Source organism: Zingiber officinale, chromosome 5B, assembly GCF_018446385.1.
Source record: "Zingiber officinale cultivar Zhangliang chromosome 5B, Zo_v1.1, whole genome shotgun sequence".
In the NCBI taxonomy this organism is placed as follows: Eukaryota; Viridiplantae; Streptophyta; class Magnoliopsida; order Zingiberales; family Zingiberaceae; genus Zingiber; species Zingiber officinale.
The window spans coordinates 73,487,682-73,500,893 of NC_055995.1; positions in this window are offsets into that span (position 1 = coordinate 73,487,682).

Below are 13,212 nucleotides of genomic sequence, written 5' to 3' on the forward strand. Positions count from 1 at the left end.
TTCCATTACGTATTTTGAATCATCATCGCGAATGCGGCAACTTAGGGAATCCAACAAGTAAATAGCATCCTTGTAAGGTTCAATAACACTAAGATTCCAATGGAAACTAGGCAAATACATAGGATTAGATCATAAAATTGAATAAATTATCGAAAGGAAGCAATTGAAAGTGATGTTTTACTTCTTGCTTACCCGACATTACATGGCACTAACACTAGTTGATCTGTTGATGCACTTGTCAGCTTATCTGCTAAAAGAGTTGCCCTTTGATTCAGGGTTTCAAGCTTAACCGATTTGTCTTGTGCCGCTTTTGCCGATATGGGAGTTTGTGAGGATTCATAAATCGAATTTCTTTGTCTTGGTATCTTTCACCATCTTTTATACAGACACCTATCATTGCAAAGAAAAAATATTTAGATACTAAATAATAAAATTTAGATACAAAACACTCATAATAAGTTGGAAAAATAATGATCACTCATAACACTAAGTTATGGTGATGATAGTAACATCCATACATGAGAACTTACTATGAACAGTCTTGCATATTAAACATACAGAAATGTATACATGCAAATTCTTTTATTTCTTGAGGACAAGCACATTTAAGATACTTAAAAATATACAAGAAAAAGATATGAGCAAAGTACTTCCTGTCTAGAAGAACAAATGGCGAAGGCAAACATTAAGGGTTGAAAATGAATGAGCTATATTTATGTAAAGTGTACCACATCAATTGATATTAGTAAACCTCTCAATAGAAATGATGAACTATTAACTTAATGCGAATAACATGGTATGAGAAAATTACTAGAAGTTGAATTTTTCAAGAGTAAACTTGTTCACACAACAATATTAGTAAACTTCTTGCAGTTCAAATCGGGATTTTCTGTCTTGCTAGATATTAGAATTTCCAACAAACATAAAGCAATGCAGTAATTTCCCAGCATAAGTAAAGCAATGCAGTTGCAATCGAGAAAATAATATTTAGATACTAAATAATAAAATTTAGATACAAAACAATCATGTGGATTAAAAATAATGATCACTCATAATAAGTTGGTGAAATTGTAACAATAAACCATAATAAGTTGCTAAAATTGGGAAGCAAACATGTGATGAAAAAGTTGCTGAAATTGCTTAAATAAACTTACTTACCATATGTAGGCAATGATCAAATTTCCTGAAATTGACTCCAAATGATACAAAGAATTGATGTCCTCAAGGTCAAGAAAAAGTTCACAATCTTCATCAAACACTTCATTATCTAAGCACATTGATATACATTTTCCTCCATCTAGAGCATGCTTACTGTAACAATATAACATATGTAATGCTCTTGGGACACTTGTTGACAAAGTAGGTTTTGATTTTTTTCGTTCAAACTTCTTCCTTCTAGGCTTCTAATAATTTCAAATATAAACAAGTTAGATATAGCTAGGTTGAATAATAATAAAGTGGCAATATAATTAGAAATATAATAATAAAGTGACAATATAATTAGAAATATAATATCTCATATACCTCATCTTGCTTCACAATCTGCTGTTCAGGCCAAGCCACAACAGTTCCTATGGCATCACCAATTACTTCACATTCACTTGGAATTGGATATGGCAAAGGAGCGGATTTGTCCACTGCTTGATCAATGGAGACTCGAATGCAATTCTTGGGAAATGGAATACCATGAAGCATTTTTTCCATGCCATTGAAACAAACAATTATACCATATGCAGCAATATTTGAGCAAGATTCCAATGTCAATGCAACTGATTGACCCTAAAATATTAAAAAAAAACATGTTGATTATATTTAGTTTATAATGCTATAATAATAATGAATATCACTATAACTTGTATTTTACCTGTAAAACTTCGTCTTTACCCACAATCTGTACGTCATCTTCTTCAATATTCTTCTGATGAAACTTCACCGAGCAACTGCCTTTGTCATCAATTGAATTGTCCCATGCACCCCAAATCCAAATGACAGAGTTGAAGGCTTTGCAGCAGTAGGAGCGGAGAACATAGATGCACTGGAGGGAGTTGATGTAGCAGCATTGGTAAACCCAAAGGAAGGTTGGGACACAGCAGATGTCGGAGTCGCAAAAGAAAAGCCAGTTGCCAAGGTGGACGTGGTAGTAACAGGTGAGGACGAAGTAGTACTACCAGACGACACGACATCGAACGAACTCGGAGCAAAGGAACTGCCACTTCCAAAGGAGAAAGGAGAGGTCGAAATGCTGGTGATGGCAGGAGAGGAGGTAGCGGTAGCAGAAGAAGAGAATAGAGGGGACGCAGAGGAGGAGGCAGGAAACGGGGATACGAAGGATGGAGCTGGAGCAGACGTCGTCGGCACAGAAAAGGCGGGGGGAGATGAGGACGTAGCAAACGAAGGCACCGAAGGTGCGGCACTAGCTGACGAAGCAAACAGTGTCTGAGCCGAGGACAAGGCCGGCGCCGGAGGGGAAGCGGAAGTACCAAACAACGGAGAGGCAGCAGTGGAAGACGAACCGAAGCCGAAGTTGGGAGTCGAAGCCCCCAATCCAAAACCAAAATTAGGGCTTGAGGAAGCGGAAGGTGCGGCGGATGCTGAGGGAAAAGGGATGGGTTTGGGAGAAGAGACCGCCTGCGAGGAAAAGAGACCGGGGGTAGTAGAGGCGGAGGATGGAGCAGATGGCGAGAAAAGACTAGAGGTAGTAGAGGCGGAGGATGGAGCAGATGGCGGGAAAAGACTGAAGGTAGAAGCGGCGGAAGATGGAGCAGACGTCGAGAAAAGACTGGAGGTAGAAAAGGCGGAGGATGCGGCCGATGAGGAGCCAAAGGTTGAGAGGCCGAAGAGAGATGGGGAGGAACCGGCGGAGGAAGAAGCGCCTAGGGAGAAACCAGTGGCGGAAGATGAGGCGGCGCCAGCGGCGGTGGGAGCGAAGGAGAAGGGGGAGGCGGAGGAGAGGGAGAAAGAGGAGGAAGCGGAAGAGACTGAGGGTTTGGGTCGACTTGGAGGAGTTGGGCCGGCGTGAGGAGTTTTGCGTGAGGAGTTTGGGTCGAGATTAGGGTTCAGAGGAGATCACGCGGCAAGGAGAGGAGAAGGCGCTCGTGGAGAGGAGAAGGCGCTCGTGGAGAGGAGTGGAGAGGAGAAGGCACTCGTGGAGAGGAGAAGGAGAGGAGAAGGCACTCGTGGAGAGGAGTGGAGAGGAGAACTCGTGGAGAGGAGTGGTGAGGAGAAGGCGCGCGCGCGTTGAGGGTTTAGAGTTTAGCAAAGCGAGGGCTGCGAATTTATTTTAAGTGAGTTTAGGGGAAACATACACAACACTTTAAAAAACGTTTTTTAAAAAAATGTTGTCTTTGACCATAAACAACAACACTAAAGACAACACTTCATTAAAAACCGTTGTCTTTAGTAAAAAGTAAATACCATAGACAACGCTTTTCACTAAAAGCGTTGTAAAACAAAGAACGACAACGTTTTTATTAAAAAGCGTTGTCTATTGGGTGTTGTTGAATGCAAAAATTCTTGTAGTGGCTATAACTAATAAGGTCCTGTTTATGAGTTTAAATAGGCGTCAGTGTAGACATGCGTAGAGATCCAAATTCGAGAGGTTAAGCGTTGGATTGATGGACAAATTCGAAACTAAATACGCATTGAGGTTGAAAAAAAGATGGAAACCCATCACAACCCTTCATGAGGTTTGAGCTTCAAGTTGATGGATAAGTTCACAACTAAATAATTAAATGTCTATTAAGGCCATCGAAGAAGATGAAGCAATAGTAGAGGTCTTACTCAATCGTTTCCAAGTTAGGTATACCTTGGACTCATAATGACACATGGTTTAGACCCATGATAATAGTCAGGTTAAGTACAATCTAAGTTGGCAAGGGTTAGTGCGTAGAACAAGCCCGAGTTTGACTGAAGTAAAAAATAATCAAAAAGAACTTAAACCTATTTAGCTTTTAAAAAATATTTTAATAAAATACTAAAAATTAGTAAAAGAAATATTAAAAAAATATATAATTATTGTTTTTATGAATAATATTAAAAATATTTTTAATATAAATCTTTTTTCTTTCTTATCTATTTACAATATGAATTCATTAAATTTAAAGTTCTCAAGGTGGTAGTTAATTAGCCAACCAACACTGACCAAAAATCCCAAACGGTTTGTTAAAGTCATGAGCTTCATCTACATATTCACAAAACCTAAGTAGAAGTAGATTGTTAGATGAGCAAATTTGAATTTATTTGATACCTAATAATTTCTATAATTATAGTTTTTTAAAAAATATTTTGAAAATAAATGATTTTAATAACTGAACCAATTTTTAATTGTAAACCTAAGTCATGACAAAGTGATGACTTAGAAAACCCATAATATCATCAATTTTTTTCATAAAAAATAATAATTTACTTAGAATACTGATCCTATCGGGAAGCTCCAATGAGGTCGAGGTCGTCGCTCTTCTTCCCTCTCTTTCTCCTGCCACTAGACCACCTCTCAAGCTTGGAGGAGGGAAACGAGGGAGGCCCGCGACTGCTTCCAGTTGGCACAGCCTCACTAGATATCCCCGCCGACACCTCGCCATCGCCCTTGCCAGGGGGTTTGGTCCACCGTCGGTAGAAGGAGAGGAGGGCGTGTCTCTCTACTTCACACTCAGCTCCTCGCCCCGCCCCCCCCCTCTTTTCCTCTTCCCCGCAGCCAGCACTTGCCGGCTCTCTGTTCTCTTCGTGACGCCACCACGTTGCTGACTTACTGTCGCTCCTCTACTTCTCTGTTCTCCCAACACGGCAACGCCCGCACCAGCTCCTCCATTGCCTCTCGATGGCAACCCCCACGAGTAGCCCCTTGCCGGCAATCCTTTCTTCCCTTCCGTGTCGATGTCGTATTGCCGCCTCTTTCTCGCGCTACAGCCCCTACGGCGGCTCCCCTCCTGTCCGAGCGCCACCTCTGGTGGCAGCCCCATAAGGTTCCACAGTCTTCACCAGCTCGCGACAGGGACCCACGACTCGGGCCAACCGTACAGTGTTACTGTCATTGTCGGCAGTCCCCGCGCTGATTTCCTACTGGTTCCAGCTTTGTGTTGTTGCTGTATTTCGGCCTACGCGCCGCTATGATGTGTCCGGCCTGCGCGCCGATATTGTGTCCTGGCTTGTATGCCGACGTCATCTCTCGGCCGACGTGCAGCTATTATCTCTCAGTCGGTCGATTGTTCACCGGATTCAGGTCATGCTGGACTCCTGGCAGGTAGATCCGGCTCCTCAGCTGATACATTCATCCATCCTTCGGGGTTATGACGACTCGATCAGCAGCGCGACCAGCTCCCCTATCTATCCGGGGGCGCCCCCCCCCCCCCCCCGGGGCCAGGGTACGTCATTGTACTTTTCATGCATTTATTTCACTATTCTATCATTAGTGTTCGGCTACTTATACATTTGTGGGACTCGCCTCGAGCATCGGGGCGCCAGGGACCGGGGCAACTCGGTCATTGGATACAGGTAATGTTGACCAGAAGACTTCGGACAACTCGGTCCACCCAGAAGACAACTCATCATCCGGGTCATGGAGATGCGGTCAACATTCCAGACACGTCGTTCCGACAAGTCCGTCTTCTTAGCTTCCCGACATGATCAAATTGGCACCGTCTGTGGGAACGCACCTGGTCTGGAACATGAAGACGGACGCCCTAGAAAGTTCCGCCATCCTCATGGCCTTAATGGGTTTTGACGACTATATCATATCCTCCTCACTCCACGGGTATTCGGGAGTCGAGAAATTTAGTCAGATCTGCTGCTGGTCGGCAGGTCAGTTTTTCAGTTATATTCCCTTTTGGTCATAGAATTTATCAAAGTTTCTCGAGCGAGGACTCCCGTGCTGATCGGTCGAGTTTCCATCATATCCGAGCCACAGGCTCGATGTCGAAGACCCCGTGCCGATCAGCCGGGCGTATATTATCCGAGCCATAGGCTCGATGTCGAAGACCCCTTGCTGATCGGCCAAGCGTATATTATCCGAGCCACCGGCTCGATGTCGAAGACCCCGTGTTGATCGGCCGGGCGTATATTATCCGAGCCACCGGCTCGATGTCGAAGACCCCGTGCTTATCGGCCGGGCGTATATTATCCGAGCCACCGGCTCGATGTCGAAGACCCTGTGCCGATCGACCGGGCGTATATTATCCGAGCCACTGGCTCGATGTCGAAGACCCCGTGCTGATCGGCCGGGCGTATATTATCCGAGCCACCGGCTCGATATCGAAGACCCCGTGCTTATCGGCCGGGCGTATATTATCCGAGCCACCGGCTCGATATCGAAGACCCCGTGCTTATCGGCCGGGCGTATATTATCCGAGTCACCGGCTCGATGTCGAAGACCCTGTGCCGATCGACCGGGCGTATATTATCCGAGCCACCGGCTCGATGTCGAAGACCCCGTGCTGATCGACCGGGCGTATATTATCCGAGCTGCGAGCTCATTGTCGAAGACCGTCGAGCGGCGACGTTAAACTCTAGAGTCGAACCGACGACTATAAACCCCCTGGCCCGAAGACCGTCAAGCGGCGACGTTAAACTCTAGAGTCAAACCGACGACTATAAACCCCCCGACCCGAAGACCGTCGAGCGGCGACGTTAAACCCCCGTCTTCGCGGACCAGATCATCGGATATTCTTTCTCCCCCGTTCGGGGTTGAGCTTATCAGAGCGTGTATCTCCCCCGTTCGGGGTTGAGTGACCAGCTTATCAGATATTTTATCTCCCCCGTTCGGGGTCGAGTGATTATCATTGATATCAGACCAGTTTCAAATATTCTATCTCTCCCGTTTTGGGTCGAGTGTCTTCGCTGGTCTCGGACCAGCTTATTGGATCTTCTGTCTCCCCCGTTCGGGGTCGAGCTTGTCGGATCTCCTATCTCCCCCGTTCGGGGTCGAGCTTATCAGAGCATCTATCTCCCCCGTTTGGGGTCGAGTGTCTTCACTGGTCTAGGACCAGCCTATCGGATCTTCTATCTCCCCGATTTGGGGTCGAGTGTCTTCACTGGTCTCGGACCAACCTATCAGATCTTCTATCTCCCCCGTTTGAGGTCGAGTGTCTTCGCTGGTCTCGGACCAGCTTATCGGATCTTCTATCTCCCCCGTTCGGGGTCGAGCTGTCGGATCTCCTATCTCCCCCGTTCGGGGTCGAGCTTATCAGAGCATCTATCTCCCCCGTTCGGGGTCGAGTGTCTTCACTAGTCTTAGACCAGCCTATCGGATCTTCTATCTCCCTCATTCGGGGTCGAGCAGTCTCCACTGCTCATGAACCAGTTTATCAAGCTATCGCCAATGGTCTCGGACTAGGGTATCTCCATTGTTCGCTAACCGGGACATCTCTCGGGCTCCAAGCCTTTCTGTTGCATGAGCCTCACACCCACTCGGGACGCCAACTCTGTACTTTTCATTCTCCCGTGATCGTCTCCCAGGCAGCATCATCTCGCTCGGTATTATTCGATTGACGGATCGGCCGCACGTATGAACTACTTAGTTGAACACTCAACATTCTCTAGATGGCCTGGTTAGCCTTGTGCGAGCGACAGGTCACCCAGTCGCATTGTACAATCTCCTGGTCGGCACATCCGCTGTCACGCATGCAGCATCGCCTGCTCTCGTCAGATCGACATCCTCGCATTCACCCGGTCGGCATCTTCCTGATCTCCTGTTCGCTCGGCATTGCTGCCATCTCTCGCACGACGCTCTCTCGATTACTCGGTCCACATTATTTTGTCGCCCATCGACATCTTCGCGATCGTGCGGTCGGCTCGGTCTCTCGTATTTCTACTTGGTACCATCTCATGCGCAACGCTCTCTCAATTACCCGGTTCTCATTCTTCCGGTTGTCGGATCAGCATCTTCTTGATCGCGCGCTCGGCTCGATCGCTCATTTTTCTACCTGATCAAAATTATCTCCGTAGCCTGGACTGCACTATTTCTCGTCGTTTACTTGACACTACTTGAGTCACTTGCTCGGCATCGTCACAAACTACTCGTTCAACATAATAAGACGAGCCAGTGATCTGATTTCGCGTTCGGTAGCGATTCTGTTTACGGCTTGGTCTAGTCCGTCGAACTTGCGCCTCCTTCGACTAGACTTGAAGGGGAGGCTTGTGATGCGGATATGTTGAGAGGCCCAAAAGGAATTAAGGGAGAGAAGTGTTGGTTGCTACTCGAAAAACCTATCGGTTCCACTGTACAAAAATTTTGTACAAAGGTCTGAACCTTTTCCTAGCTACCATGTGTTCTTTTAAATTAAACTTGGATCGCCTGTGGAACTTAACACGTTTGATCCTAAGTTTAATTTATTTGTTCTTTTAGGTTTAGACTTGGATCTCCTGCGGAACTTAACACGTTCGATACAAATCACCTAGGTCACAAAGTTAATTAAATATTAATTTCTAAATTTGGCTTCCAGGACTGCATGGCGAGGCACATGGCCTTCTTGGATATGGGAGCAACCACCACCGCCTTGACAAAGCCTCTTAAGGAAAGTTAATATTTAATTTCCTTAAATAACTCTAGGTTAACCAAAAAGAACAATCAAAGCACAAGTTCGAAAAGAAAACAAAAAAAAACACAACATCGAAAACTAATTCAAAACCTAGAATCACACGCCTCTTGTATTTGGTATTTTTACAAAGAAATAAAACTAGTATGATGCGGAAAACAATTACTAGTTATACCTTTCTTTGTAAACTTTTAATGACCTCTTGATCTTCTACCGTATTCCTCTTCAAACCTCGGACATTGTGTGGGCAATGATCTTCCGAGATGAGAACTACCAAGGCACCTTCTTCTTCATTCCTTCAAGTTTCGGCCAAGCAAAAACTTCCAAAGGATGAAGAACTTTTTCCACCAACCAAGATCCAAGGGATGCAAGAAACAAGCCTCCTTTCTCTCCTTTTCTCCAAGCTAGATCCGGCCACTTCTATGTCTCCAAGAGGTGATGAAGTCTCGGCCACAAGAAGGAGAAGAGAGAAGGGGAAGGGGAACCTCTAGGGGCCGGCCACACCTAGGAAGAAAAGAGAGGAAGAAAAAGAATAGAGTCGTTCACCATGAAGGCACCTCTACCCTCTCTTTTATAATCCTTGGTTTTGGCAAATAAGGAAATTTAAATAAAAATTTCCTTAATTCTTTTGCTATGAAAAATTATTTTAATTAAAATAATTTTCTTTTTTCAATTACAATGGTCGGCCACCTCTTTCCCCAAAACAAGGAGAGTTTTAATTAAAACAAGAATTAAAACTTCCTAATTTGTTTCCAGAAATTTATAAAAATTTCTCCAATAATTTTTATCCCTTCATGATTGGTTAATAAAAAGGAAATTTTATAAATTAAAATCTTTCTCTTAAACATGTGGATAATTTCCAAAAATGAAAGTTATCTCTAAAAATTAAAATCTCCTTTCAATCTACAAATAAGGAAAGATATTAAATCTTTTCTTAATCTTTTGTAGAAACTAATAAAATAGAATTTTTAATTTTTAAACTTTATTTTAAATCATGAACATGATTAAAAGGAAAGTTGTTACCAAAATTAAAATCAACCTTTTAATCTACAAATAAGGAAACAGATTTAGCTCTTCTCTTAATCTTTTGTAGAATCTTATAAAAGGAAAGATTTAAATTTTTAAACTCTCTTTTAAATCATGTTATTCACATAAGAAAAAATTTTAAAATTAAATTTTTTTTTTATTTTAATAGGGCCGACCACCTAAGCTTGAGTTCAAGCTAGGGCCGGCCACATGAATTCACCCATGAACCAAGCCATGGTCGGCCCTAGCTTGGTCTCCAAGCTAGCTTGGCCGGCCCCTATAGGATGGGTAAGAAGGTGGGTATAGGTGGGTATAGTACTCTATAATTAAGAGGCTACGATAGGGACCGAGAGGAGGAATTGATTTTGGTCTCCCGATAAAATTAAGCATCCCGTGTTTGCCCCGAACACACAACTTAAATTTATCAATAATAATTCATTCCACTAGAGAACTATTATTGAACTACCGCACCAATCCCAAATTACATTTTTGGACTCCTTCTTATTATGAGTGTATTAGTCTCCCTGTGTTTAAGATGTCGAATGTCCACTAATTAAGTGAGTTACTGACAACTCATTTAATTAATATCTTAGTCCAAGAGTAGTACCACTCAACCTTATCGTCATGTCGGACTAAGTCCACCTGCAGGGTTTAACATAATAATCCTTATGAGCTCCTCTTGGGGACATTCTCAACCTAGATTACTAGGACACAGTTTCCTTCTATAATCAACAACACACACTATAAGTGATATCATTTCCCAACTTATCGGGCTTATTGATTTATCGAACTAAATCTCACCCATTGATAAATTAAAGAAATAAATATCAAATATATGTGCTTGTTATTATATTAGGATTAAGAGCACACACTTCCATAATAACTGAGGTCTTTGTTCCTTTATAAAATCAGTATAAAAGAAACGACCTCTAATGGTCCTACTCAATACACTCTAAGTGTACTAGTGTAATTATATAGTTAAGATAAACTAATACCTAATTACACTACGACCTTCCAATGGTTTGTTTCTTTCCATCTTGGTCGTGAACTACTGTTTATAATTTATAAGGTACTGATAACATGATCCTTTGTGTGTGACACCACACACCATGTTATCTACAATATAAATTAATTAAACAACTACATTTATCATAAATGTAGACATTTGACCAATGTGATTCTTATTTCTAGATAAATGTTTATACCAAAAGCTAGACTTTTAGTATACATCCTAACAATCTCCCACTTATACTAAAAGATTAAGCTGCTATATCTGCTGCCATACATTTGATTCCCAACTCTTCAACATGCCCATCCAAAGCTCTTGCCTTAAGGGCCTTAGTGAAAAGATCTATAGGTCATCATCTGATGCAATCTAGGCAGCAACAACTTCTCCTCATTTATACGATTTCTCGTATTGGGTGGTACTTGCGCTCTATTGTGTTTATTTGCCTTATAGACTCATGGTTTCTTCGAGTTTGCTACTACACCACTATTATTACAATAAATTGTAATAATCTTTGGACAAACCAGAAATCATATCTAAGTCTATCTTGAGGTTATTGAGTCATTCAGCTTTTATGACTACCTCAGAGGCTTGCCATATACTCAGCTTCTATGGTGGAGTCCAGAAAAACACCTATGCTTATCACTCTTCCATAGTTATGACTTTACCTCCTAAAGTAAACACAAAACCCTGAGGTTGACTTAATATTGTCCCTATCCGATTAGAAGTCAAAATCCGTGCAACCCATAGGGACCAAATTAACTGCCTTGTAAGCTAGCATATAATCTCTAGTGCCTTTAAGGTACTTCAATATATGCTTTACTGCAGTTCAATGTCCTTGTCCAGGGTTACTTTGATATCTGCTAACTATGCCCTTGGCAAAATAGATTTCTGATCTCGTGCATAGCATACATTAGGCTTCCGACAGCCGAAGCATAAAGAACTGCCTTCATTTCCTCTATCTCGTTTGATGTCTTCGGAGACATCTCTTTAGATAAAGCTACTCCAAGCCCAAAAGGTAAGAAACTTTTTCTTGGAGTTCTGCATGCTTAAAACGAGCAAGGATTTTTTCGATATATGAAGCTTGGGATAAGTAAAATATTCTTTTCTTGTGATCCCTTATTACTTTGATCCAAAGAATATATACATTCTCCCAAGTCCTTCATATCGAATTGTTTGGACAACCATACCCTTACTTCTGACAACACTTTGATATTGTTTCCAACTACCAAAAATGTTATCTACGTATAGTACAAGAAATACCACCACGTTTCCATCACACTTTTTTTATACACAAAACTTATCCGGTTACCAAATAAATCCATAGGTCTGGATTACTTTGATAAATCGGATGTTCCAAGACCTTGAAGTTTTGCCTTAGTCCATAGACTGATTGAGCTTGCACACAAGATGCTCTTTGCCCTTTGCAATGAACTCTTCTGGTTGCTTTATATGAATGCTTTCTTCAAGACTTCCATTAAGGAATGTTGTCTTGACATCCACTTGCCAAATAGATAAAAGAATCCGGATAGACTTAAGCATGGCTATCAGTGAAAAAGTTTCCTTTTTCATCAAGTCTTGCTTTGAAAGTTTCCACCTTCCTGTCTATCCCTCTTTTCCTATTGTAGACTTATTTTCACCCAATGGCTTTTACACCATTTGGTGATTTTACAAGCTTCCAGATTTTATTAGAATACATATATTCTAATTCTGTATTCATTGCTCTTTGCTAAGATGCTGCATCTTTATCTTGGAGTGCTTCATCATATGTCCGGGATCAGGCTCATGTTCATTCGGGATCAAGTCCAAAGATTTTTCCAAAACATGAATCTTTTAGGTTGTTTGACAACCCTCCCACTACGATGATGCATTGTGTATCAATTGTGATACGTGTTGCAGTTTCTTGTGATATTTCATCTTGTACAGTTGGTACTAGATTAGACGTGTCTTTTATTAAGAACAAATTTACTTATGGGCTTGTGGTTAATTATATAGTCCTCTTCTAAAAATCAGTCATTGATGCTAACAATGACCTTCTGATTTTTAAGACTATAAACCTACTTTTGTTTCTCTAGGATAACCCACAAACAAGTGAATTCCTATCCAACTTATCATTGTCTCTCTTCAGCATATGTGCTGGACTACCAGAATCCGAATATGCTTCAAAATAGGCTTACGCCTATTCAGCAATTCTATATGAGTAGAGAGTTATGACTTTGGAAGGTACTATGTTCACTTTCCTTTTCAGAGTATATCCTTAAAACAAACTTGGTAATTTTCTGAATAACTCATCATCAATCTAATTATTTCCATAAGAGTCCTATACCTTCTTTCTACTACACCATTCTGTTGGGATGTACCAGGTGCAGTTAGTTGGGATTGAATCTCTACTTTTGATAAGTGACTCCTAAATTGTCCCAAGAGGTACTTGCCACTACGATCTTACCATAGTGACTTTATACTTTTACTTTAACATTTCTCCGCATCAGCCTTGTACTCTTTGAACTAATCAAAGCACTTCGTCTTGCGGCACATTAAGTAAATGTATTTTTATCTTGAATAGTTGTCTATAAAATAGACAAAATATTCGATACTACCTCTTGTCTGGATAGTCATAGGATCGTACAAATCAGAATGAACCAATTCCAATGT